General features: G+C 36.6%; 1 protein-coding gene and 1 pseudogene across 1 annotated transcript in view; both read left to right on the top strand.

Moving 5' to 3' along the window:
• Nucleotides 1-26,644, top strand: part of GBE1 (1,4-alpha-glucan branching enzyme 1) — a 271,724-nt gene that overhangs the window by 125,299 nt on the left and 119,781 nt on the right. The gene's annotated exons all lie outside the window — the stretch shown is intronic.
• On the top strand, nt 19,318-22,517 carry LOC112618332 (annotated as a pseudogene).

Raw genomic sequence — 26,644 nt, 5'->3', positions numbered from 1 at the left:
AATGGTTGAACTAATTTACACTCCCACCAACAGTGTAAAAGTGCTCCTATTTCTCCACATCCTCTCCAGCATCTGTTGTTTCCTGGCTTTTTAATGATCACCTTTCTGACTGGTGTGAGATGGTATCTCATTGTGGTTTTGATTTGCATTTCTCTAATGACCAGTGATGAGCTTTTTTTTTCCATCTTTGTTGGCTGCATAAATGTCTTCTTTTGAAAAGTGTCTCTTCATATCCTTCACCCACTTTTTGATGGGGTTGTTTGTTTTTTTCTTGTAAATTTGTTTAAGTTCCTTGTAGATTCTGGATATTAGCTCTTTGTCAGATGGGTAGATCATTCTGCTATAAAGACACATGCCCACGTATGTTTATTGCAGCACTATTCACAATAACCAACTTGGAACCAACCCAAATGTCCATCAGTGTTAGACTGGATAAAGAAAATGTGGCACATACAAACCATGGAATACTATACAGCCATAAAAAAGGATGAGTTCATGTTCTTGGCAGGGATGTGGATGAAGCTGGAAACCATCATTCTCAGCAAACTAACACAGAAACAGAAAACCAAACACCGCATGTTCTCCCTCATAAGTGGGAGTCAAACAAGGAGAACGTATGAGGATAGAGAGGGGAATATCACACACCAGGGCCTGTTGGGGGGTGGGGGACAAGGGCAGGGATAGCAGTAGGAGAAATACCTAATGTAGATGACAGGTTGATGGGTGTATAAAACCACCATGGCACATGTATACCTATGTATCAAACCTGCACTTTTTGCACATGTATCCCAGAACTTAAAGTATAATTTTAAAAAAAAGTAAAATATAATTTCAAAGTGTTTCCATTACAGACTTTTATTTTTTATTTATTTACTTTTTTGAGACAAGAGTCTTGCTCTGTCGCCAGGCTGTAGTGCAGTGGTGCAATCTCGGCTTACTGCAATCTCTGCCTCCCAGGTTCAAGAGATTCTCCTGCCTCAGCCTTCCGAGTACCTGTGACTACAGGTGCATACCACCACAACTGGCTAATTTTTTTTTTTTTTTTTGTATTTTAGTAGAGATGGGGTTTCACCATGTTGACCAGGATGGTTTCAATCTCCTGTCCTTGTGATCCACCCACCTCGGCCTCCCAAATTGCTGGGATTACAGGTGTGAGCCACCATGCCTGGTCATTGTTAAATTTTTAAATGTTGTTTTAGGGATTGTTACAGTTACCTGTCTACTGTGTTTTAATGAAGAATTACTGTGTAGATTTTATGTGGACTACTTTGTTTCCCTCCAATGTCGAATAAACAAAGCATTCCTCCACTTATGTTTTAAATGTGCAGATGCCAAAGGCATATTACTAATCAGTTATTGAATTGACAACTTGCTTATTTTGCATTTTATATCAGGGAATATCTTTTTTTTATTTTCTTTTTAAAGACAGAGTATCCCTCTGTTGCCCAGGCTGGAGTGCAGTGGTGCACAACCATGGCTCATGACAGCCTTGACCTCCCATACCCAAGCAATCCTCCCACCTAAGCCTACTGAGTAGCTAGGACCAATGGCAAATGCCACCATGCCTGGCTAATTATTTTTATTTTTTGTAGAGATGGGGCCTTCCTATGTTGCCCAGGCTGGTCTCTACCTGCATAGCTCAAGTGATCCTCACACTTCAGCCTCTGAAAGTGCCAGGATTATAGGCATGAGCCATCATGCACAGCCTAGGGAAAATCTTACATATTCCTTAGGATCCTGTTTTATGATGCTCTTTTCTGAGAGGAAAACAGGATTTTATTCTCAGAACATTTACTCTAAATCAAAATTTTTTGTCTTTTTCAATAATGGAGTTAGGTGAAATTTTTTTCATGTAATACCTAAGCTATTTTCTATAATATTGACTAGTTTAACTCTATTGATTATGTGTTTAAAGTATTATTTCAACACGTAATCAGTAGTAAACAAATGTAAAAATAAGTTGAGAAACAAGATATTTTACATAGTTTAGAGGTATTAAGTTTTTGAAATTTGGTGTATATTTTGCACTTAGAGCACATCTCAATTTGGATGTTAAGTTTTCATCATAAATACTTGATATGTATTTAATATTCATAATTTTACAGCAAAAAGTTGATTCACCTACCTGAGTTATTTCAAACATACTTAAGTTTTGCAGTAATGGAAATGAGTGTCAGTTTTTGAATCTACATCAATATAAAATACAATTAAACATCCAGTTTTCCAGCCTCCCTAGCCAGGTTTCCAGGGCTCAGTAGCCCCGTGTGAATTGTGTTGAATGACACAGGTATAGCAAGTAGTCTATACACATGTATACACAGGTATAGCAAGGCTCTTGCTGTTACGGCTTTGTAATCATTACACTGGGTAAATCTACATCCATTTATTGAGTTAGGTGGTTATAATAACATTTTATTTTTCAGTAAACCCTTTTAGTAGCAATAAACTAAAAAAGTATGTTTTATGAAAAGTACTAAATGTCTCTTTCTCAAGAAATTAGACATGTAACTTAAACAAAATAGTGATTAATTATTAATCAATTGCCAAGAATTGTTTTATGCAACTATCAGTAAAATCACCAATTTGTCAGCCAGTAAACACATGTAAGTAATTATTCTGGCTTGTTTTTACCTCTCAAATATGACTCAGGCAGAAGTGAATTAGGATGAATGATTTAGTTGTATAAAATTTAGTTATCCTGGGATTAAGATGAGATAAATAATTTAGTAAGATAGTCTGTTGTTCATATATACATATATATGCAATTGTTCTTTCTCCTTTATATTTTAAAGGGTAGGCTATTTGCTTAAATGATGGGTAGAATATATAAATATGTGGTGAAATAGACTGTTCAATTGAGTTTTGTCATGAATTTTCAAAGAAGTTTCATTAATTAAATTTTGTAAATATGACATGATCATTTACATAGAGAAAACAATGTTAGCAGTAATGAAGAAACTCATTACTGGCTCTTTGGCATTTTGCCTAACTCTGATCAGAATTTTTGATTTCTATCATTTGCCATTCTTCCACAGTGATCACATGAATAAATCAGTTTTCAGATTTCCCAGAGCTCTTGCCCTCACTGGTAGAGTCCACAAGATTCCATCTAGGGTCTTCTTCATGTTCTTCTCTGTATGCTTTTCCTGAGTTCTCCTTCATGGCCACGATATTCATTCATTCAAGAATTCAGTACCTTTTTGTTGTAGAGACTATGCTGCACCTGGTCACCTTGAAGAAGAGAAAGACATGGCCCCTTTTTCAGGAAATGAAAAGTCTAAAGAGGATGAAACACAGTATGTGTGCTAATGCAACCCAGGGTGACGTATTGATAGTTGAAGACACATATAGGAGGGCCGCCTGAATCTGAAAGGGGAGTGGAATTGTCAGGAAAGCCTCTGGAACAAATGGCCCCTCCCTATCTCTGATTTGGCGTGGGCAAGTCACATAAACTCTCTCTGTCTGAGACTCTTCTTTAAAATACTAATTTAAAGGGTGCCTACCTCATGGAGCTATTATAAGATTTAAAATATTAAAAATATATGGCCAAGCAATGTGGCTCACTCCTGTAATCCTAGCCTGTTGCCCCCTTTGGAGGCTTAGGTGGGAGGATCACTGGAGGCCAAGAGTTTGAAGTTACAGTGAGGTATGATCACACCACTGCCCACTGCATTCCAGCCTGGGTGACAAAGTGGAAATGACAACAACAGCAGCAAATATACATATAATATATAATTTTCTTATAACAGTTCTTGGCATATTATAAAAATTAGTATTGTTTCTTTTAACTGCCATGGTTTATTCGAAAATTAGACTTCTCCGTTGAGCTCGAATTGATGTATCATATAAACAACACACATTCATTTAGCTGTTACAGTTCCTCCCCTCTTTATTTTACTTCCACGTGATTTTTCAAATCCAGGTTCTCTTTCTTACTCCCCACCTGTGTTAAAAATTCTGTTATTATTCACCTCCACTCTTTGTTCTCTCCCATGTGAGTATGTGTTTTACTATACCAGTTATTGGATTGCGTTATCATCATGTTTAGATTGCTTTTCTCCTTCATACTAAGCCAATAATACAAGTTTCAGCAGGGCAAAGACCATGTTTATCTTGTTTCCCACTTTATTCCTCAGGACTGGAATGGTGCGTGACACATTTAAACACAGATGTGTTGAATGAATAAATAAATGAATACATTTATGCTAGTTCTTCCAAATTAGAATATAGATCTTACAATCCCCTTCCTTAAGCAAGTACCTCAGAACCTGCAAGAGAATAGAATGTCAAAAGTTTGTCCAGATGAGTAGAAATGAAGCCCATTATTTTTTGAAGTAATACTGTTTGAATAGTTTAGGTCCTTTTATACGCAGATATAGAAAATGGTGTTTCAGTTCATTCACGAAATAACAGTGGCATCCAGGTTTATTATAGCTCTTTGTGCCATTTAACTTGTTTGGGAAAGCGGGAAATAATCCACCAAGGAGGAAGGTTCAGCAGGAAATCAGGAAGTGTGGTAGATGAAGGTGTTCAGTGCTCAAATACAGTTGGAACACCCCACATTAAGTCAAATTCAGCACATTTCTTTAGAATCAAAATTCTTGGGATCTAATTAGCTAATATGCATTTTGAATCTCCAAGTAAGTGCTATACAATAATACTTCATTTTTCAAATGTATTTGACCTTGAAGCACTTTAAATGAGTCTGAACATGGCTTAAGGGGTTTTCAAGGATCTGGCTCTAGTCTCATCTTGACATCCTTTTTCTCTTGCTTACTAAGCTCTAGCCACTCTAGTGCTTTTCCTGCACTGAGGCTGTTGTGCATGCTTTTTGTTTTGGCCTGGAGTGTTTCCCTGGTATCCATCTCCTGTTTGTTTTCTGGTCCTCAGTGTAAAAGCCCCTTCTCCTTATCTTCACCAGTCTAAAATCAGTTTGTCGGGAATGCTTGGCTGAAGGCTTCCTCTTTTTATCCTTCACTTATTTATAATCTGTAGTTAAAAGCTGTGATTGTATTTGCATTTTATATTCTGAAATACTTACAACTTACCTATTTTTCTTTTGATTTTTACCTTTAGGAGCTATTCCATTGCATAAGCGTACGTATGTAAATTCTGTGCTATAAACATTGTTAATGGTCATTTTACTTTTGTTTTGTAAAGAATATCCTGTTTGAACCTTATGTCCTTGAAAGAAAATGAAATTTTTTACGACTACCTTAACCAATACAGATATAGTGATGATAGCATGAACTAGTGAGGGGATGAAATTAGAATAGATGCGCTCTGGCACTCAGGCTCTGCTGTTTCTGAGCTATGAGCTGCTCCTTACTGAGCAGTGCTGGCATTGTTTTGTTGTTTACTTGATTGAAATCTTACCACCCCTAAACTAACATCAACATGTAGTACTATTTATTTACAACATACAAGTTAAGGAAATGAAGTCTCTTTATGGTTATTTCCTCTAGCAGAAGATAATAGCGCAACCTGCTTCAGTAACTGCACTTTTTAAAATAAAACACAATTTCAGCCTTTCCTCATCAGCCCGTCAGAAGTTTCTCTGGCTGCCTTTCTTCCTCTCCTTCTCATTCTTTCTCATTCCCTTTCCCTTTCTCCGCATACTCCAATAGATATCAGCTGTACATCTGGTGACTAAGCTTTGTGATATTTGAAAGAAGATAGCCAAAAACCAAAAATGAATGTCAGGGGTCAGGCGTGGTGACTCTCCTGTAATCTCAGCACTTTGGGAGGCTGAGGTGGCAGAATCGCTTAAGCACTGGAGTTTAAGACCACCCTAGGTAACATAGCAAAACCCTGTCTCTACAACAAAATTAAAATGAAATTACCATGCCTGTAGTCTTTGATACTTGGGAGGCTGAGATGGGAGGATTGCTTGAGCCCAGGAGTCCGAGGCTGCAGTGATCTATGATCATGCCACTGCAGTCCAGCCTGGGCAACAGGGTGAGACACAGTCTCAAACAAAAAAAGAGAAAAAAAAGTCGAGGATTTTATTTTTTATTGGTACTTATCAATTTTAGGAAAGACGTAAGGGAATAGTTGTCTCTGTGTTCTTTCTAAAAGTCTTAATTTGCTGACTCCAGGTGCCTCCAGTGATTGAAGTGTAAAATATTAAAAGAGCTTAGCCAATTCAAAAGTAGGAATGTCAGACTCAAATATCCTGAGAATAAGCTATCAGTAGTGTCTAGAGTCTTAGATAGTATTCTCTTAACTGATAAAGACCCGAAAATATCTCCTATCAAGGCAGGAGTGAAGCATTCTATTCTTGGTTTCTTTGTTTTTCTTCCCTCCGCTGCCTCCCTCCCTCTCCCTCTCCTTCTCCCTCTCCCTGTCTGTCTCCCCCTCATCCCCCTCCCCCTCCCTAATAACAAGGGCAGGCAGGATTCCGAGGCAGGGCGGGATGTGAATCTATGTCAGGAAAAGTGTAGCCGTGGTTTTATTTTAGGGCCCTACTCTTTGTCTTCCCTGTGGTTGGCTCTTTTCCCTGCTGCACTGATTATTTTAGCAGGTAGAAAAAGTGGCTGCTGCTAGAAAGTTTCCTTAAGAAATGTGAATATTTTAGGCTATTTGAGCATAAATGTAGCTAATTCAGACACACTGGGAACAAACCAGAAGGAGACTTGGTTCTTTTCCACTCTTTCTTCAGGATGCATTAACATCCCGTAGAAAGTGGAGATCTGCTTCTTGTATTGTGTGTGTTTTTAAGTTATGTTACCTTACAGATATGAACTAGCTCATGTAAATATCCACTAGTTTATTTTCTTACCATTTATTTACATGTTGTGTGTGTGTATGCATGTGTGTGTATCACATCTAAAGTCCAAAAGTTTACACCCGTTGATCATATATTATTTAATATTTTGTTTTTTTGCTGATAACTGCAATTCATAATCTCAACACACCTAACATTTATAGACAATCGGGCAAGAATATACATTTCTAGACTGTGCAAGTGGGAGGTTTAGTTTAAAAATAGGTATGAAATACTCTGTTTCTGTATTACATATATGACTATTACATGTTAGGAGCAGGAGGCTTTAAAAACAAATGTTGATGGCTGAGTAACATGCTTGTGAGAATCCTGGTATGCTTAGGCTTTGTGTCTTCACCCAAATCTCATCTTGAATTGTAATCTCCACAATCCCCATAATCTCCACATGTCAAAGGAGAGACCAGGTGGAGGTAATTGGATCTTGGGGGCAGTTTCCCCCATGTTTGCTCATGACAGTGAGTGAGTTCTCCCAAGATCTGATGGTTTTATAAGGGGCTTGTCCTCCTTCGCTCGGCACTTCTCTTTCCTGCCGCCTTGTGAAGAAGGTGCCTTGCTTCCTCTTCACCTTCTGCCATGATTGTAAGTTTCCTGAGGCCTCCCCAGCCATGTGGAACTGTGAGTCAATTAAACCTTTTTCCTTTATAAATTACCCAGCCTCGGGTAGTTCTTTATAGCAGTATGAAAAGGGACCAATACAGATCCTATATTAAAAATAAGTCTGGGTCAGGCACTGTGGCTCATGCTTATAATTTTCGTACTTCGGGAGGCCAACACAGGAAGATTGCTTGAGGTCAGGAGTTCAAGAGCAGCCTGGGCAACTTAGTGAGACCCCATCTTTATAAAAGAAAATGAAAATAAAAATAGCCAGGTATGATGGCTCTTACCTGAAGTCCCAGCTACTCAGGAGGCTGAGGCAGGAAGATCGCCTGAGCCCAGGCAACCTGGAGGCTGCAGTGAGGCCAGGAGGTTTCAGTGAGCCATGGTCGTGCCACTATACTCCAGCCTTGGTGACAGAGTGAAACCCTGTCTCCAATAATAATAATAATAATGTCTGGCATACGACAGATGCTAAATTAGCTAATTTAACAAAAGTTTGAGGACCTACTGGATACCCAACCTTCCTGAACCCTGGGAATGAAGCAGTGAAGAAAACAGATGAGACACCAAGCCTCAGAGCCCTATACTTTGGTGAGGAAGACCGACAATGCAAAGTGCATTTCTAGGTAGCAGCAAGTACTATGAAGAAAAAGGCAACCCGCCAGAAAGATTCAGTGTTGTGTTGTAAAGTGGCTTCTATTGGTGTGTGGTCAAGATAAGCACTCTGAAAAGGTGATATTTAAGCAGAGACCTGAATGAACTGACGTACAATATCATATTCTGAGAATAAGCCAACAGTGAGGAGAAAAGCAATTGTGAAGTCCCCGCAGGGGGAATGGGGGTGGGTGTGTTGAAAGGAAGGCCAGGGAGATATAGATTGGTAAGTGAGGGAAAATTTCAGGAGACTCCAGAGAATTTGGCAGTTGTCAGATCATATAAAACCTTGTAGGCCCTTGTAAGGAGATACGATTTTCTTCTGTTTTATTCAGTTTATTCTGTGTTTGATCGGGAGCTGTTTTAACAGCTTTTTAAAGATTTGGATCAGGGAAATGGTATGACATTACTGAAAAGATCATTTTTTTTTTTTTATTCTAGAAGGAAGAGCGATGTTGGGCAGATGTACAACTGGTGGGCAGATTTAAGATGTTTGTGTTGCGAAAGTCCAGTGAGAAGCTGTCTTAGATCAGTGCAGTAACATCAGGGGCTTTAATAATTAATTAAATTAAACATGGAGTGCATGTTGAAAGTATAACTGATAAAAACAAAAACAAAACAAAACAAAACTTGCTGAGTGATTGGTTGTATATGAGGGGAATTAACTCTTAAGTTTTTGACCAAGAGGTAAATAGGCCTCTGAAAATGGAACTTCTGGCATAAGGCACACTGTAGCCATTCACAGATCCATGGGGAACTGGGAGGAGAAGGATTTGGGGGAAAATCAAGAGGTTAGTTTTGGATATCACAAGTGTGAGGTGCATGTTTGCTATATAAGTGGGGATATTGAGTAGGCACTTAAAAATATAAGCCTGGAATTGGCCGGGCGTAGTGGCTCACGCCTATAATCCCAGCACTTTGGGAGGCAGAGACAGGCGGATCACGAGGTCAGGAGATCAAGACTATCCTGACTAACATGGTGAAACCCCATCTCTACTAAAAATACAAAAAATTAGCTGGGCATTGTGGCGGGTGCCTGTAGTCCCAGCTACTCGGGAGGCTGAGGCAGGAGAATAGCGTGAACCCGGGAGGAGGAGCTTCCAGTGAGCTGAGATCGCGCCACTGCACTCCACCCTGGGCGACAGACAGAGCGAGACTCCGTCTCAAAACAAATAAATAAATAAATATAATAATAATAATAATAATAATAATGATAATATAAGCTTGGAATTTAGTGGAGCAGTTCGGACTGGCAATTTGAGTCAGAAATCATCTATTTTTAAAAGGCACTCAAAGCAATGAGCTTGTATCAGATCATCTGAAGAGTGTGTGTGAAGAAAGGTGTGGTTGAGCTGCTGAGCCCCAAGTTACTCTAATATAAAGAGGCCAGGAAGAAAATCAGAAGCTGGGAGCTAAGAAGATAAAGAAGGATATGCAGGTGAAATGGGAGGACCTATTTAAATGAGCGTGCTTTGGAAGGAGTTAGTGCTCAAAATGCCAACTGCATTTGCAGAGTTTAATTTAGATGAGGATTGAGAATTGACCATTGATTTAGCATGATGGTCATTTATTTGGACTCAAAATGGTTTTTGTTGGAATGGTTGGGCTGAAATTCTGATTCAGATGGGTTAAGAAGAAAATGGAAAGTAAGAAAGTGAAGGCAGAACGTGTGGAAAAGTTTTATGTATAGAGAGAGGATATTCTTTAAAAAGCAGTAGAAAAGTGGGTTTGTTAACTGGAATGGAGGTCAAAAGTCAAAAAGTTTCTTTTAAGGTAGGTGATAGTTCAGCTGATGGGATTGAGCTGATAGAGAGGGTTCCTAGAAAAATGCAGGGGTAATTTATCTGATATAATAAAAAAGTAGGTGAAATACATTGGTTTTATGAAGGGAAAGAGGTAGATATGATTGGGTGTTGATGTTTTTTAATTGCTTCCATTTTCTCATTTAAATAAAAGGCAAGGTCATCCAGTGAAAGGGAAGGAGGGAGAGGTATTGGAAATTCCAGGTGAGAGGAAGTATGGTATTGTCCACTGCAAGAGTGGGAGAGTAGTTCACTAAGGCAATGTGATAGGATTCCTTAGTGATCAAATTTAACTAAGGGTGGAATTATGCTAGGACTAGGAGAGTGATCTAAAGGAATGATTAGGGTAGTAGACCATGAGAATTCTAATTTGGATAAGCATGTACAGGACAGCCGAAGAAGGATAGTAAGTGCAAAAGATGTGGTTAGGAGTAATTTTCTGTTGGGGGCTGAGGAATTGTTGGATGAGATGCTGAATATTTTGGCTTATGGAGCAGCCTTATAAGGAGACCAAAGCATGCTGTGACTTCCCTTAAGTCACACCCAGGGCTCTTTGAAAGCAAGAGGAGGGCAGTCTCTTAAGATCCCCTCAAAAATGCTTGAATGACAGTGGTGTTTTGCCATTTCCTTACATTTTCATATACTTAACTTTTTCAAAATGGTAACGACAATAAAAAGTTCCACGATTTTCTAGGTCGAATCTATTAAATTATAGTATTAAATAATAAGCCACAGCAGGAGGTATAATTATAAGGCAACCTTGAGAGACAATTGATTCGAATACACTCAATCCATCACCAAATGTATTCTCCAAAGTGTTACCAGAGTAAGCTTTCTTAAATGCAAATTGGACATGTGACTCACAAATGTAAAACATTCAGTGCTGTCTTTTCTGTTGCTTATAATAGAATAACTGAAACTGGGTAATTTATAAAGAAAAGGAATTTATTTCTTACACTGATAGAGACTGAGAACTCCAAGATCAGGGGCCCACCTCTGTGAGGTCCTTCTTGCTGATGGCGTCTTCCTGCAGAGTTCCTAGGTGTTGCTGTCCTCTCATATACTGAGTCTCTGTGACTTTACACATGACATTTCCTTTCATTTGGAATGCACTCCCTCCTCTACTTTGCTTTATGGACTATCTTATATTTTAAGACCAGGTATCTTTCTTATCTTATAAGAAACTTTCATAGAAGATCTCCTGTCCTCATCCTCATTCCTGCCTGGTTGACATTCATCCCTGCCACCTCATTACAACTCAGTCAGGACTTCCCCTTTTTATTTAAATACTGTTTAAGTATAATCTACTTAAACAAATCTAATACTGTATAAAGTACACTTCCCAAAAAAATCCTCCCCATTTTAGTCTTTTTGCTAGACCACATGTCATTTCAGTGACTTGCCTTTTGACTTTATTTCCATAGCATATGCTTGCTCTCAAATAAATGCTTGTTAACTATTAGAATTATTTCTAAAATAAAAGTATTTATACAAGTGCTCTTTAAATTTCATATATTAAAACAAGATGGTCTGCCATTAAGTTTGGCTTTTGTTATTAAAAATTATTTCCATGTCTTGGGAGGCCGAGGTGGGTGGGTCACGAGGTCAGGAGTTCAAGACCAGTCTGGCCAACAGAGTGAAACCCTGTGTCTATTAAAAATATTTTAAAAAATGGCCCGGCATGGTGGCAGGTGCCTGTAATCCCAACTACTCAGGAGGTTGAGGCAGGAGAATCGCTTGAACCCAGAAGGTGGAGGGTGCAGTGAGCAGAGATCACACCACTGCACTCCAGCCTGGACAACAGTGTGAGACTCTGTCTCAAAAAACAAAAAAACTTATTTCCATGTCAAAAATAATTCAGTCGTCTCATGCTATCATATATGACAGCCTTTTAAATTGCTATGTTTTATATCATCGATTTTACTTTCCTGAGCAATTTATGAAAGCAATATTTTTAAATAAAAATTATGATTTATTTTTTAATATATTAACTAATTTGCAAAGTAAATTTTTTTAAAGCATGGAGATATTTTAGCTTATAAATTTATGTATTTTTTAATGGTGATGACATTTTCATGCTACACTTTTTAACTTATTATGAAAAGTTTTACTCTAAGAGATCTACAAAAAAGTAAAAAGAAAAACTTCATTTCAAATGTAAAATGGTGTTTTGTTTCCTCACATTAAAATGCATTTTAAAATGTCAAAATAAATGTGAAAAGCCAAAATTAAATCTCTTGGTCATATTTTTGAAAAGTGATAATTCTTTCTATTTTAATTAAGTCCCTAAAGAATTTTTGAATGTGAATGTCTCCAACCTAGAGGATAATTTTAAGACAATTATATACATAATTATTTGCTTTATAATTTTCTTCCATCCCACATAGTCATAATTTGAGCCTCTATTTTAATGAGCCCCCATGAAATGATGTGTTGTGTTAAATAATTTCCAACCTCCCATTTTATTTTCTCTTGATTAATGGAATCAATAAACAATTTATATTAAAATGCAAATGTAGACATATACACTCAAATGAAATAAATAATCTAATTGTCAGTTTAAAAAAATTAGCATGATAACCTATAGTTGTACCCTTAATATATGTGAAATATGTTTCTTTTTATTCTAATTTCAACATGGACAGATATAGCAGAAGACCATAAAACCATTTTGTTCCATCTAAGTGAGAAAATCATAGATTATCTTAACATATATGTATGTGTAGATATATTTGCAAGATAAACTTGGATCAAGTTCATAAAGACTTGGATAATATGAAGGACGATTTTTTTTATAGAATGGATACTACATGCACAGTTTAGCCATGATGCTGAGGGTCTGCAAAATATCGTTGTTATTCTTCTTTTTATAGGGCAGAGACAAATGCTAAATATATCAATATTAGTGATGATTTTACCAGAGATTCCTTTTAAAAAATAAATGAATGAAAATTACATGTTCCTTGCAATAGATGACAAAATAGTAATTTTCTACATGTTTGCATTATTTTGATATAATTTAGAGTCATTTTTTAAAAAGAATCTCTCATATATAAGTTCAAAGATTTCCAAAAGTATATTAGGTACAGTGTCTTTTCTGGGTGTGTAGCAGTTTTTCAGGCTGAGAAAATGACTGATGAGTAGATTTATGAAGAGCAAATATCGGTAAAGGAACATCAATACCTTTAGCTCTACTCTTATTTTTTCAAGTAAGTATGCAAGTAACTAAGTAATTCTCCTTTTTCAAGGACTTACTCTACATGTGTAATATGAGAGGTGGTCTAAATTCATTTCTAACCTCTTAATACAAAGGGAGATTCAGGATAGGATATGCATCCTCAATGAAATTTCTGATCTGTGAGAGAAAAGTGAAGCAAAAATGCCAAGGTGAACTGGAATGTGAGGAAACAGGGCCTGATTTAGAATGTCAAAGGCAAAAGAAACTTCTCACTGCCATTCAAAGTTGATTCCTCTTTGTCCTGCCTAAAAATTAACATGATAAATGATCCTCTTCAATGGAATCATGTAGAATCATGGAGTGTGGAGTTGAGTTTTCTGAGGTCAATTAGGAATCACATCTTTAGTTTTTTTTCATGGTGTCTAATTATCTGCAAGCTTTTTGGAAAACAGTTTGAGAGTACTTATGTTAATAAGTCCTAGAGTGTGATCATTGAATTATTAAATATAAGGTAATTTATTCTAAGGCTGTAGGCCTACTATAAGTTAAAAATACTTTGTGCATTAAGATATTTCTTACAAGTTTATTAATTAGAAAACAGTAAAGATATTCTAGAATGATGGGCAAATTAAGACATTCTAAGATGAATGAAAACTAAAATAAATTATTTCCAGCACACTTATCCTAGAATGGTTAATTGAAATTCCATGAAATAGAAAAGGAAAAATGAAAAGAGTAAAAATATGGCTAAATACAATAAAGTTTCCTTCTCTTTAATTGTTAACTTATGTCACTGTGCAGACATCAAAATAATAGTAAAAGAATACTAGGAATAACTCTACATACGTACATTTGGTAATTTAGATGAAATGGATCTATTTCTTAAAAAACACTACCACAACTCACCGAATCTGAAATATTATAATTACCCTGTAACTATTAATAAAATTTAATTTGTAATTTAAAAGCATGTAGCATAGGAAAACCTACATGTACAAGTATTTTCAATGGACAATTTTCTGAAACATTTGAAGAAGAATTCACACTAATTTAATACAGTTTCTTCCAGAAAAGAGAAAGAAGGAACACTACCCAATTCATGAAGCCAGTATTGCCCTAATATTAGAACTAGATAAAGGAAGTAATAAGAAGATAACTACAGATCAATATTCCTCATGAATTAAGGCAAAATTCTTAAGATATTTCAAATACAATTCAGCAATATATAAAAATTATATACTATAACCAAGTAAGGTTTATTCTAGAAATGTTAAGCTTCTTTTGTATTTAAAATCCCAACATAGTAATAAGCTAAAGAAGAAAAAAATTATCATACTAGTTGATGCAGAGAAAGTATTTTGCCAAATTAGGCCGGGCTCGGTGGCTCGCGCCTGTAATCCTAGCACTTTGGGAGGCCGAGGTGGGCGGATCCCGAGGTCAGGAGATGGAGACCATCCTGGCTAACACGGTGAAACCCCGTCTCTACTAAATATACAAAAAATTACCCGGGCGTGGTGGCGGCGCCTGTGGTCCCAGCTACTCGGGAGGCTGAGGCAGGAGAATGGCGGGAACCCGGGGGGCGGAGCTTGCAGTGAGCCAAGATGGCGCCGCTCACTCCAGCCTGGGCGACAGAGCGAGACTCCGTCTCAAAAAAAAAAAAAAAAAAGTATTTTGCCAAATTAAACACCCATTTGAAATAAAATGATTCAGGGTAATAGGAACAGTGAGGAACTATCAAGTCTTAATAAAGAAGATCTATTAAAAACTGAAATGTAACAATATACTTAGTGGCTAAAGTCTAAATTCTTTCTAACTTTGGGAACAAGACAAAGATGTGCACTATCACTATTCTTATTTAACAGAGTGCTGGGAATTCTGGCTAATGAAATAAAGCCAAAAATAAATAAAAAGAAAAGGAAATAAGACATAGAGATCAAAATGGATAAATAAAACTTTCTCTTTTTAGTTGACATGATTGTATATAGATAATATAGAAAAGACCAAGGAATCTAAACAAAACCCCTCTAGAATTTAATAAATGAGATGAGCAAGGTTGCAGTACACCAGAAAACTATTTAAAAAGCAATTGAATTGTATTTCTATATACTAGTAATGAACAAGTGGTTATTAAAATTAAAAAATATACTATTTATAAACACTTGTTCTCTCCCTCCTTCTCTCTTTCCCTTCCTGCATCCCTCCCTTCATGTTTTTTCTGTCTTAAAAGAAGTAGTAAGATGTAAATCCAATAAAATATGTACGGGAATGTATAATGAAAACTATAAAACACTGATGAAAGGAGAAAATTTTAAGTAAATGGAGATGCATATTGTGTTCATAGATTGGACAACTCAAAGTAATAAAGATGTCATTTTTCTCCAAATCAAAAGCTGTTTAAGACAATTCCTATCAAAATCTTGAAAGACATTTTTATAGATGTAGCCATAGAGATTATTTCAAAATTGTATGGTAAGACAGACATTAGACCACTTAAAACAATCTTGTGTAAGTGGAATAAAGTGGGAGGAATCAGTCTCCCCAATTTTTAGTCTCATATAGTTACAGTAATCAAGACTGTATGGTATCAGTGAAAGGACAGACAAATTGATGGAACAGAATAGACAACCCAGAAATAGACATACACAAATGTCCATGACTAATTTTTGACAAAAGTACGAAAGCATTTCAGTGGAGGAATGATAGACTTTTCAACAAATGATACCAGACCTGTTGGACATCCATAGAAATAAGCTTCAACCTAAATTTTCTACCTTATGCAAAAGTTTACTAAAATAGATTATGGATTAACACGTAAAATGTGAAACTGGAAAAATTTTAGAAAAATAAAACTGGAGAAAATCTTCAGCCGTAGGATTAGTCAAAGAGTTCTTAGACTTGACATAAGAATACTGTCAATACAAGGAAAAATTGATAAATTGGACTACTTCAAGATTGTGGTTAAAGTTATTGTTAAGATGATGAAATGACAAGAAGCACAAACTCAGAGAAAATGTTTGCAAAGAGCGTACCCAAAGAGGTCTCAAATCCACAATATATAAATGTGTCAAAACGCCACAGTTAAAATAATCATAAAATGGTGAGTAAACGGAATATATAGATAGATGGCCAATAAGCAGATGGAAATATATTCGACATCATTAGGGAAATGGATATTACGACTACAATGAGATATCACTACGTATCTATCAGACTGCTAAACTTAAAATAGTAACTACACCAAATGCCGCGGGAGGATTCAAGAAGACTGGATCATTCTTGGCGTGCGTGTAAAATACTATACTCACTCTGCAAAACAGTGTAGTAGTTTCTTGTAAAACTACATATGCAACTGTCGTACATGCCAGCAAGCAGTTGCACTGCTGAGTATGTATTCCAAATAAAACTTTTTTCACACAAAAACATACACTTAAATGTTCATTGCAACTTTATTCATCATAGCCAGTACCTGAAAACAACCCACTTGTTCTTCAGTGTATTAAACAGAGTGTAGTACATCCATATCATGGAGTGCTACTCAGCAATAAAAATGAGTAGACACACAGCTTGAATGAATCTCCAGAGGATTATGTGGAGTAGCAAAAGCTCGTCCCCAAAGGGACATATTCCATTTTGTTTAATCCCATTTGTATATCATTCTTGTAGTGACAAAGAAATAGAGAGAAAATTAGTGTTTTCCAGGGTTAAGGGTAGTGGTGAGAAAACAGGAGTGCTTAAGGACAAGAAGAGGATTCCTTCTAGTGATACAATTGTTCTGTATCTTGGCTGTATTGGTGCCAATATCCTGGCTGTGGTATTGTACCATAGTTTTCCAGATGTTATTTAGGAAAAATGGGTAAAGTGAACACAGTACCCCTCTGTATCATTTCTCATAACTGCATATACATCTACAGCTTTCTCAAGATCAAAAGGTTAAGAATTTAGGTTTGGCATACAAATTCTAAAGCAGCTGGAAGAAAATATACCCAAGGTTAATAATGATTTAAGTATTCCCTCTTGACAGCATTTGGCAGTAGTCTTCGTTTTCAAAAACCTATTGACATAGCTAATACGTTTTCAAATAGAGTCTTTATTTTTAAAACAAAACCAAAACTTTTTTTTTTTTTTTTTTGAGAAAAAAATCTCATTCTGTAACCTGTACTGGAGTACAGCTCACTGTAGCCTTGAGCTCCTGGGCCCTGGGCTCAAATGGTTCTCCCACCTCAGACTCCCAAGTAGCAGGAACACAGGCACATGCCATCACACCTAGCTAATTTTCCTTATTTATTAATTTATTGAGATGGAACGTTACCCTGTCTTCCAGGCCGGAGTGCAATGGCGCGATCTTGGCTCACTGCAACCTCCACCTCCTTGGTTCAAGCGATTCTCCTGCCTCAGCCCCCCAAGTAGCTGGGATTACAGGCATGCGCCACCATGCCTGGCTAATTTTTTGTATCTTTAGTAGAGAAGGGTTTTCACCATGTTGGCCAGGCTGGTCTGGATCTCTTGACCTGGTGATCTGCCCGCCTCGGCCTCCCAAAGTGCTGGGATTATGGGCGTGAGCCATGGCGCCGATTTTCCTCATTTTTTTGTAGAAAAGAAGTCTCGAATTCCTGGGCTCAAACAATATTCCCCACCCCAGGCCCCGCCTCGGCCTCCCACAGTGTTGGGATTGCAGGCATGAGCCACCATGTCTGGCCTCAAATAGATTCTTAAAAAGCAACTTGTATTTTAATTTAGTCAAACCAGGGACATCTGCTGCTTATGCAATCACTTAGAACATCAATGCCAATTAAGAATATTTTGATTCAGAACTAATCTTCAATTTCACAGTTCAGAAATTATGATAGGGTTTTTTTTCCCCCTTAGATTAGATTGAGCTATAGGGGACACACACTAAATTTATAGAGAAAGAATTTTAAAAATTGTTGATCTAATAATATTAGGTGAGATCGATGCTTTAAAAGTAAGTGTGAACCAAGAGTGGTGGTGTGCACCTGTAGTCCCAACTACTTGGGAGGCTGAGGCAGGAGGATCACTTGAGCCCAGGAGTTTCAGGCTGCAGTGAGCCATGATTACACCACTGGACAACAGAGCCAGACCCTAACTCTAAAAAAACAAAAACGGTAACTCAGATTTTGTTCCAGAGTTTGTGAATGCAATCAGTAGTTTTAAGGGGTGTGTGTGTGTGTGTGTGTGTGTGTGTGTACACATTTAGTTTTATTGTAACAAAGCAACTTGTACACTTTCAATGTTTAAAACTGAGCACCATCTTTCCTTTCCAGTGAAACAAAGAGAAAATTTAAAAATAAACAAGAAGAAAATTACAGTAGAGAATGTCAATACCAAATAAGATCCTACAGGTTCTGCTGATTCTCCCATTGAGTGGCAGGGCTCAAGTCATCATTAGGAGAGAATTTATTTTAAAAGTGTCATCTTAAACTACAAGGATGTCTGTCAGATATCACAATTAAACATGCCAAAGGAGAAGCCATATTGTCAAAATGCCCACTTAACCCACCGAGACATCTCAAACTCACCCCTTGCTGACCTTCTAGAAACCCATTTTTCAAGGTTTTTTTTTTCTTTTTTTAAACAAGAAAAAGTAGACAGATACATATTGGTATATGCTAACTGTCCATATTCACATAGAGACACAGTGTACTCTCTGATTGCAATATGCAGAGAAAGGAGGACAAAAGCTAGAATTCTATGCACTACTACCCAGGGGCTTAGCACCCTCCAGCTTCCAGTAGTGTGAAGGGAGCAGGTTTTTTCTTTTTTCCCACAGAGCTTGGTGGTGTTGATTCCATACAGTTTTTGTTCAGACAGGAAGGGATAAAAATGAATTTTGAACACAAAGGGGTAGAGACTCTTCCCATTGTATTTCACTCAAGGTATTTTCCCCAAAATAAGTTGAGAAACATGGTGTAGAGAAAAGAGTCCTCAAGAACAGGGTGACTGAGGACAAGGGAAAAAAAAAAGAGAGATTGAGAGAGAAAAATAAGACTGCAGCTTGCTCCCAAGGACTGGAGAACATTTTAAAATAGGAAGGTTGGAATCCATCAGTGTTCCATTAGTCATCTTCTCCTTCATCCTTCTCTCCTTCCTCCCTTTCATCATCTTCATCTTCTTCACCTTCATGCTCATCCCCTACTTCATCAGTATCTTCTAATCCTTCCTCCTTTGCATCACCATCGTCGTCATCATCATCATCATCATCTTTTTCTCCTTCTCCTTCTTCATCATCCATATCAGGAACCAAGTAGTACTGTAATGGGTTTGGCCAGATACCATCTTTGATGAACTATCCTAACTCACCCACACTATGTGCATCAGAATGGTCAGTAAATCAGGTAAAGAAGCTCTCTGGACCACCTCCTGCTATGGGACCAAAGGAGACATCTGCTTCTGCAGGCTTGCTGACGAAGGGACAAAAAAAACCAGCAAGAAGCAATTGAACACATTGATGAAGTACAAAATGAAAGAGACTTAATGAACAAGCCAGTGAGGAGATTTTGAAAGTAGAATAGAAATGTAACAAACTCCACTATCCACTTTTTCAGAAGAGGTCAGAATTGATCGCCAAAATCCCAAATTTGGGAGTAACAACATTTGTCAACCATCCACCAAGTGTTTGCACTGCTTGGGGAGGAGGACAAAGAGGCACTACATTATTTGACCAGAGTTGAAGTGACAGTATTTGAAGATACTGAAACAGGTCACAGAATAGATTTTTATTTTGATGAAAATCCTTACTTTGAAAATAAAATTCTTCCCAAAGAATTTCATCCCAATGAGAGTGGTGATGTATCTTCAAAGTCCACCGAAATCAAATGGAAATCTGGAAAGGATGTGATGAAACGTTCAAGTCAAACACAGAATAAAGCCAGCAGAAAGAGGCAATATGAGGAACCAGAGTGCTTCTTTAAGGTTTTTTTTTTTTCTTTTTAAACAAGCATGGATTTAATACTATAAGAGTGGCATGATCTTAGTAGATACGTAATCTTGATAAAGTAAATGTCTTATGAACCATTCCTGCTTAAAACATTCTAATATTCCTATAATTAGAAATTTTGCATTCTTAAACTAGTGTTTGTTTCTTCCCACCACTGCTAAATTAGTACTGATTAATGCATATTAGTGAGATTAGTAATAGTATTTACTTTTACTAGGCAAGATGTTAAAAATACTTTTTTTTTCCCAATATGATCTCTCTTGAGGTTTTTCTTGTGTTTCTTCAATATTTCCTGTTTTTCACAATTCAAAAACTTGTCACATTGCTTATGTTTGGATATTCCCTGACTCTTCATCAAAAAAGCATTTGTAAACTATGTCTTAGTTACAGTTATTTCTTCTACTAACTAATGCTATTCATTATATACTAGTATTTTACTTTGACATGCCCTCTTTATCAATTTGAGAGCTGTCTAATTATAGACAATTCTCATCCTAAAAAATTCAGACTCTAGACTTGGAAAGGACCTCAATATTATAGTTTAATCTTTAGTCTTTTCTTTAGAGTCCGTAACTCGCCTTTCCCTTGAATGTCTTCAGAAGATGAAACTGATCGTGTAAGATAGCTCATTTCATATTTGGACAGGTCTCTCCATTAGAAAATTCTTTTTTATATTGGGTTTAGAATCTGTCTGCCAATTTGTAACCCATGGAAGCTCACAAAGCAGATCCAATAACTTTTCCACATAGTGTGCCTTTGAGTATTATACCCTGGGGCTTCTTCTATTTCCAGAGTGTGTATTTCCATTTTCCCCCAATTGTTTTTCCTATTGCATTACTTGGTTTTGAATTCTTATTTATTAACAAACCTGAATTTGTCTATATCCCTCTTAAATGTGGAATACTGAACTGAATGTACTATACCAGATGAGTTCTGACTTTTCATATTATATTTTAGTCAGAAATTTCTTAGCCATTGCCCAGTACAGGAATACATCCATCACATCCTTGTTTGCTATTTTGTACTTGAAAAGTGCAATTGTGTCAAAATACTTTCGGTGTCTTTAGATTTGGTGCTGTTCTGTCTTCTAGACTCCTATAAATAATTTGTATACAAGGTAGCAGGGAAAAAAAATCACTCTTTAGTGACAATTTTTTTTTTTTTTTTGTAACCTGATTTGATCTCCATTGAGAGTACTATAGAGATTAAATTTTTTTTTTTTTTGAAACCTCAGTATATGTCTGGCAAAGTCTTAAAATCAATCATTTAATTTAAATTGGATTTCAAAAGAAGGTCACTAGATTAAATCTCCTGCTGTAGTTAGTGAATGAAGGTTTATGTGAAAGGAGGGAAAGCCGACCACTTTTATGTTTTTAACAGGCTAAATTGGGAACTTGTCAGTGCTCACGATCCAGTTCTTCAAAATTATAAAACTAAACTTGAAAGCACCCTGGTCACCTCTGACCCACTGTGGAACATGGTGCCCACCGTTGAAGAGGAAAGTGGTGCAGTTCTTTTCAGATAGAGCCACCTGCAGGCACAGGTGTTATCCGCAAGCCTTGGAGCTTCAGACAGCTATGATATTTTGTTTCTGCCAGCCATTGTGATGACCGTACATCTGAAGTTCCTGGGCCATATTCAAACCTTGTCTCTCAAAAGTCACATTAGAAATATATATGCCACTCCCAATTTCTCAAAAATGTTATTCTTTTTCCTGTTTTAATAAGATCATCAACTTTCAAAGAGGTCTTTTCGAATCATGTAGTGTTTATGGATTATGAGAAACCAATGTAGACCTTTTGTTTATGAACAGGGACAAAATTTTATTCACAAGAACATATTTGTCTTCAACTACTTAGTACTCTTTCAACTTTAAAAGAGATACTTTTCGGTTTATTATAAAACTATTGCCAAAGACTAACAGGTGTCTGTAAAACAAAGGATTCTTGAAATAATTCGCTGACTAACATGCTATATCAAAGGTCAAGGGGTAGTATCCTTGGATGATGATGACTTAGTACTGCTATTGCTCTAGGGAAAATCTCAAAATTTGAACCAATGGGACAGACATGTGACATCATAATAGTTGGAAAAGTAAGATTATTTTGAGAAGACTTTATACTTTAGAGCAATACTAATTTTTGTGTAATCCATTATTTTCTTGACATTTTCACATATTTCTGTGCCTATTGCATTATTTGCTCATATTTATATATTTATTTATTTTGAGTACCTTTTTACTCTTTCTTCCTCATTTATCCCTCTTGTAACTGGCTGTCAATAAATTTCAATCACATTTTTATGTTAGTAACAAGTCTGAGTGCCAAATTTGAGCTATACGAGACTGTTGTGAACAATTTGTATGTTTACAATCTCTAACATCTGCACTAAAATGTTCTAATACTGCAATTCTTTCCAAAGTAGGTTCGACCATTAGCAACCAACAATATCAACAGTGAAACACTTTATGAAGGTATAAATGAAAAGAGAACATTTGTGAATAAGTGGGCTCTAGAAAAGGCAAGTTTAGGAGGATTGCCGTAAAGTCCATGAGCTGCAGGATTGCCGTAAAGTCCATGAGCTGCTTGTGACAACATCCAAAGCTTTATTAACTTCACTAATATATCAATAACAAGCAAAATAACAAAAGAAAGCAAAAAAAAAAAAAAAAAAAAAAAAAGGCCTAGAGAGCAAACATTAGAAAATAAGATTTTAGAAGTCTAGACATATGTTAACTGTAATCATTGGTATATTTTCCATGTCTGAGAGTAAAATCCGACTTTAACGTTTTTTTGCTTTTTTTGTTTTTTTGACTTTGAGCAGTGTTTTTGAGGGTGGAGAGACAGACAGATATAGACCAGTGTTCCTGTCCTTCACTTGTTTGCCCAAGTGATTTTGGAAAATCACTTAATGTCTGTTTCAGTTTCTTCATTAGTAATTAGAGGATAATAACCCCTTGATGGGGTTCAGGATGTGTCACCCCAAAATTTGCCACGTTAGCATATTGCTTGTTTTGAGTTTTCAGTAAAAGGCACTTGAAAAACAGACACAAGAAGGACACTGTCATTCCCCCTTTTTCTTCCTGAAAGCAGATGTAACACCTATGTAAGGGCTGCCCTCCTTATACCAGGAGGAAAGAAATGGTCTTATCACCAGAGATGGAACTAGAGAATTCTGTACAAACAGACCTTGTTAAAAATAACTCTACTCTTCCTTTAGTGTCTCATTTGTTTTAGTTACTTTTCCATATTTGTGATTCTCCAGCATATAAGCATTCAGGTTTTGCTACTTCTTTGAGTCAACATTTCCTTATGAAGGCTCTTATATTACATAAATTTGTATGCTTTTCTCCTGTTAATCTGTCTTATGTCAATCTAACTCTCAGACCCAGCTGGATACCCTAAACAGGTAAAGGTAAAGATTTTGCCTCCCCTCTACCCTACTAAAAGTGTAATAAGAAAATTAAATATGATTATATGGATAAAGCACTGGACACATTATGGATTCCCAATAAAAGATAGTTTTCTCTTCTTTATCCCAGCATGCAGACTGCCAGCAGCCAAAGGCGAGAGGAAATCATCTTAAGGAGTTAACAGATATATCATAACTGACAGTTGTTATCTCATGTAATGCATTGTTTGGGGGTCATTGGATAATGTTCTGGGAAGTGTTCACAGTGACAGTTCTACATGTCAGTGAAATAGCAAATATCACAAACGTATTCCGTGACCTTTAGTGAAGGTTGAAAGAGGTTTTGAAAATGTAATTTAGGAGGGCTTTTCTGAAAAGGAGAAAGATAGCGTTGCACAAATAAGTGGCTTTCCCAAATGCCTGATTTAATCAAATAATAACATTCAGAATTTATATTTCTTAAATAAAATACTTCTCAAGAAGGGTTTTCAATGGAAGAAGCACAGTGGATTTAACTAGGTGGTGTCTCCCCTTTCTTTCCTTGTGCAAAGGTACTGACATATGGCATAGCTCATAAGCAGAGATTACAGAGGAGGAGGTGGTAGGGTTGAGGTTACAAATTCCTTCTTATTGGAAATCAGTGGTTTAGCATAGGAAAGTTGAACACTGACCCAGAAAACCCTTGATGGTTATATGGATAGTGACAGGCTGACATGCTGAAAGAGAACATCAGTTTCAGTGACTATCCAATTTGGTGACTTTCAACAACATGAATTTTGGTATAAGAGAGTTTAGTTCTAAGGACTTGTGGGGCTAATAGGCAAATTAATCATAGATGAACAGGAGCATAACATTTCTTGTGTAAGCCTGGCTCTTCTTATCTATGATCTTCATTTATCTATACTTTTTATGCTGTCCTACAATAAAATTTTAAAAATAATAACAAATACAAAAAAAGTAATAAATGATAAAAATTGTAACATAGAAGTTGGATTAAAATAAAGCTTAAGTGTTAGGAAATTCAGTTAGAAAAGAGTTAAGAAAAAAGAATTAAATAGTTCCCAATTGCATAATAGATGACATTTTAGACTTGACTAAGGTCAAATAAAATGATTTTTAAACTGGGAAACATTTTGACAAAATTACATGATGAATAGGGTAACATTATGTAAAATAAATTAAAGATAAAAATACATAAATTTTAAATAATTAAAATAATGCAAGACAAAATTAATAATCAGCAGAATTATTTGCCATATTTATTTATTTTTTGTTTTTGTTTTTATTTGTTTTTGAAACGGAGTCTCGCTTTGTTGCCAGGCTGGTGTGTAGTGGCTCAGTCTTGGCTCACTGCAACCTCTGACTCCTGGGTTCAAGTGATTCTTCTGCCTCAGCCTCCCAAGTAGCTGGGATTACAGGTGTGCACCACCACGCCTGGCTAATTTTGTATTTTTAGTAGAGGTGGGGTCCTGATCTCCCCACCTCACGATCCGCCTGCCTTGGCCTCCCAAAGTTCTAGGATTACAGGCGTGAGCCACCGCTCCTGGCCTGCCATATTTATTTTTTAAGTAAACTTTATGAAGAGATAAACAATAGTTTTTCCCCCATTTTTAGACAGCAGCAACTATCAGTTCTAAAAAGAAAAATAATATTTGTACTTTTTTGAATAAAATAAGGCACTGTGAATTTTAAATCAATTTCTGTGAGATTCTAAACAACTTTTTCTTTTCTGTGCATGATTCACCATAATAAAGTGAATAAAACCATAAATGGCAATATGGTGTAGCCTGCAGAACAATGATATGTGTCATTCATTTCTTCATTTTACAAATATTTACTGTGTGGTTTCTAAGCACCAGGCCAGCTGCTAGGCTCTGGGAATCCAGCAGCAACTAAATAAACGTTACATCCATACTTCTACAGCATAGATTTATTATATTGAGGAAGATTGATAATCAGTTTAACAAATGCTACATAATAGCACATGACTTAAAGTAAATAATAATAAACCTTAAAAAGATCACATAAATGCTAAGCAAAATATAACTGAGAGTGATATGGTTGGCAGAGTAACTGGGTGTCCAGAGAAGTCCTCTAAGAGACCATATTTGCATGAACTCTGATGACATTTGGACTGGTGTCTGACTCAAGGAAACAGAATTCTAGGCAGAGAGAATAGCTGGTAAGAAGTACCTGTGGCTGAAATGAGCTTGTCTGTGCTTCAAGAACAGAAAAAAGGGCACTACAGCTGGTCTTTAGTGGGCAGTGGTTGAAATATTAGACTGGATCAGATTATACTGGACCTGTAACCAGGACTGTGTACTGGATTTTATTCCAAGTGAAATCGGACTTTGTTAAATAGCGCAGGGTCTTCCTGCCTGGGCAGGATTTTGACCTGAACATAAATCATTATTCTCAGTCCGGCCATAACACTGTACATTTGCAACTCATTATTCTCAGTCTGGCCATACACTGTACGTTTGCAAATGGGCATGGACATTGATGGCAATGTATAGTACCTGGTGCATGGTTTTAGCCATTCATCCTATGTCATTATATATGAAGAAGAACCCTAAAACATTCCATGGAGCTTTAAAAAGTATATAACCTTTTAAAGAAAGCTCATTTTTAAAGCATAGACTGCATTTTCTAAATTTCACCAGATATCTTGATGTTTTGGGGAGCATGGACTTTTATTCCTAGATTTTGCATCACTAGCATTGTAAATGCAAGGTTTGTTCTAATATTTTGTTTTGTCTTTTATAAACATATCAGTTTACCTTTTACTCCGGAATATATTTGTCTTTATTTTACCATAGAATAGCTGTTTAAATTGCTGGCAAGAAGCAGATAAATGTAGTAGTTAGCAGCTTTGATTCTGCAATAAGAGACCGGAGTTCACTGGCCAGCTGTGTGGGCATGTGAATGTTACATACTAACAGTGGTAAAATGAGAATTTTAATTGCAGGGGTCTGCAAAGGATATTGCTTGTGGGCCGAGTGTGACTGCTGCCTGTTTTTGTAAATAACGTTTTATTGAAATATAGCCACGCCCATTCCTTTACATGTTGCCTATGTCCTCTTTCTCCCTACCACAACTGAGTTGAGTCATGCAACACTGAGACCTTACACGGCCATGAAGTCTAAAATGTTTTTTTCTAGCTCTGTACAAAAAAATGTGCCAATCTCTATTATTATGTGCACCTTTGAGGGTTATTGTGGGAATTACATGAAATAATTCATGCAAAGCACTCAGTACAA

Source organism: Theropithecus gelada, chromosome 2, assembly GCF_003255815.1.
Source record: "Theropithecus gelada isolate Dixy chromosome 2, Tgel_1.0, whole genome shotgun sequence".
NCBI lineage: Eukaryota > Metazoa > Chordata > Mammalia > Primates > Cercopithecidae > Theropithecus > Theropithecus gelada.
The sequence above is the reverse complement of the archived record's forward strand: the minus strand, read 5'-3'. Positions and strand labels throughout refer to the sequence as shown.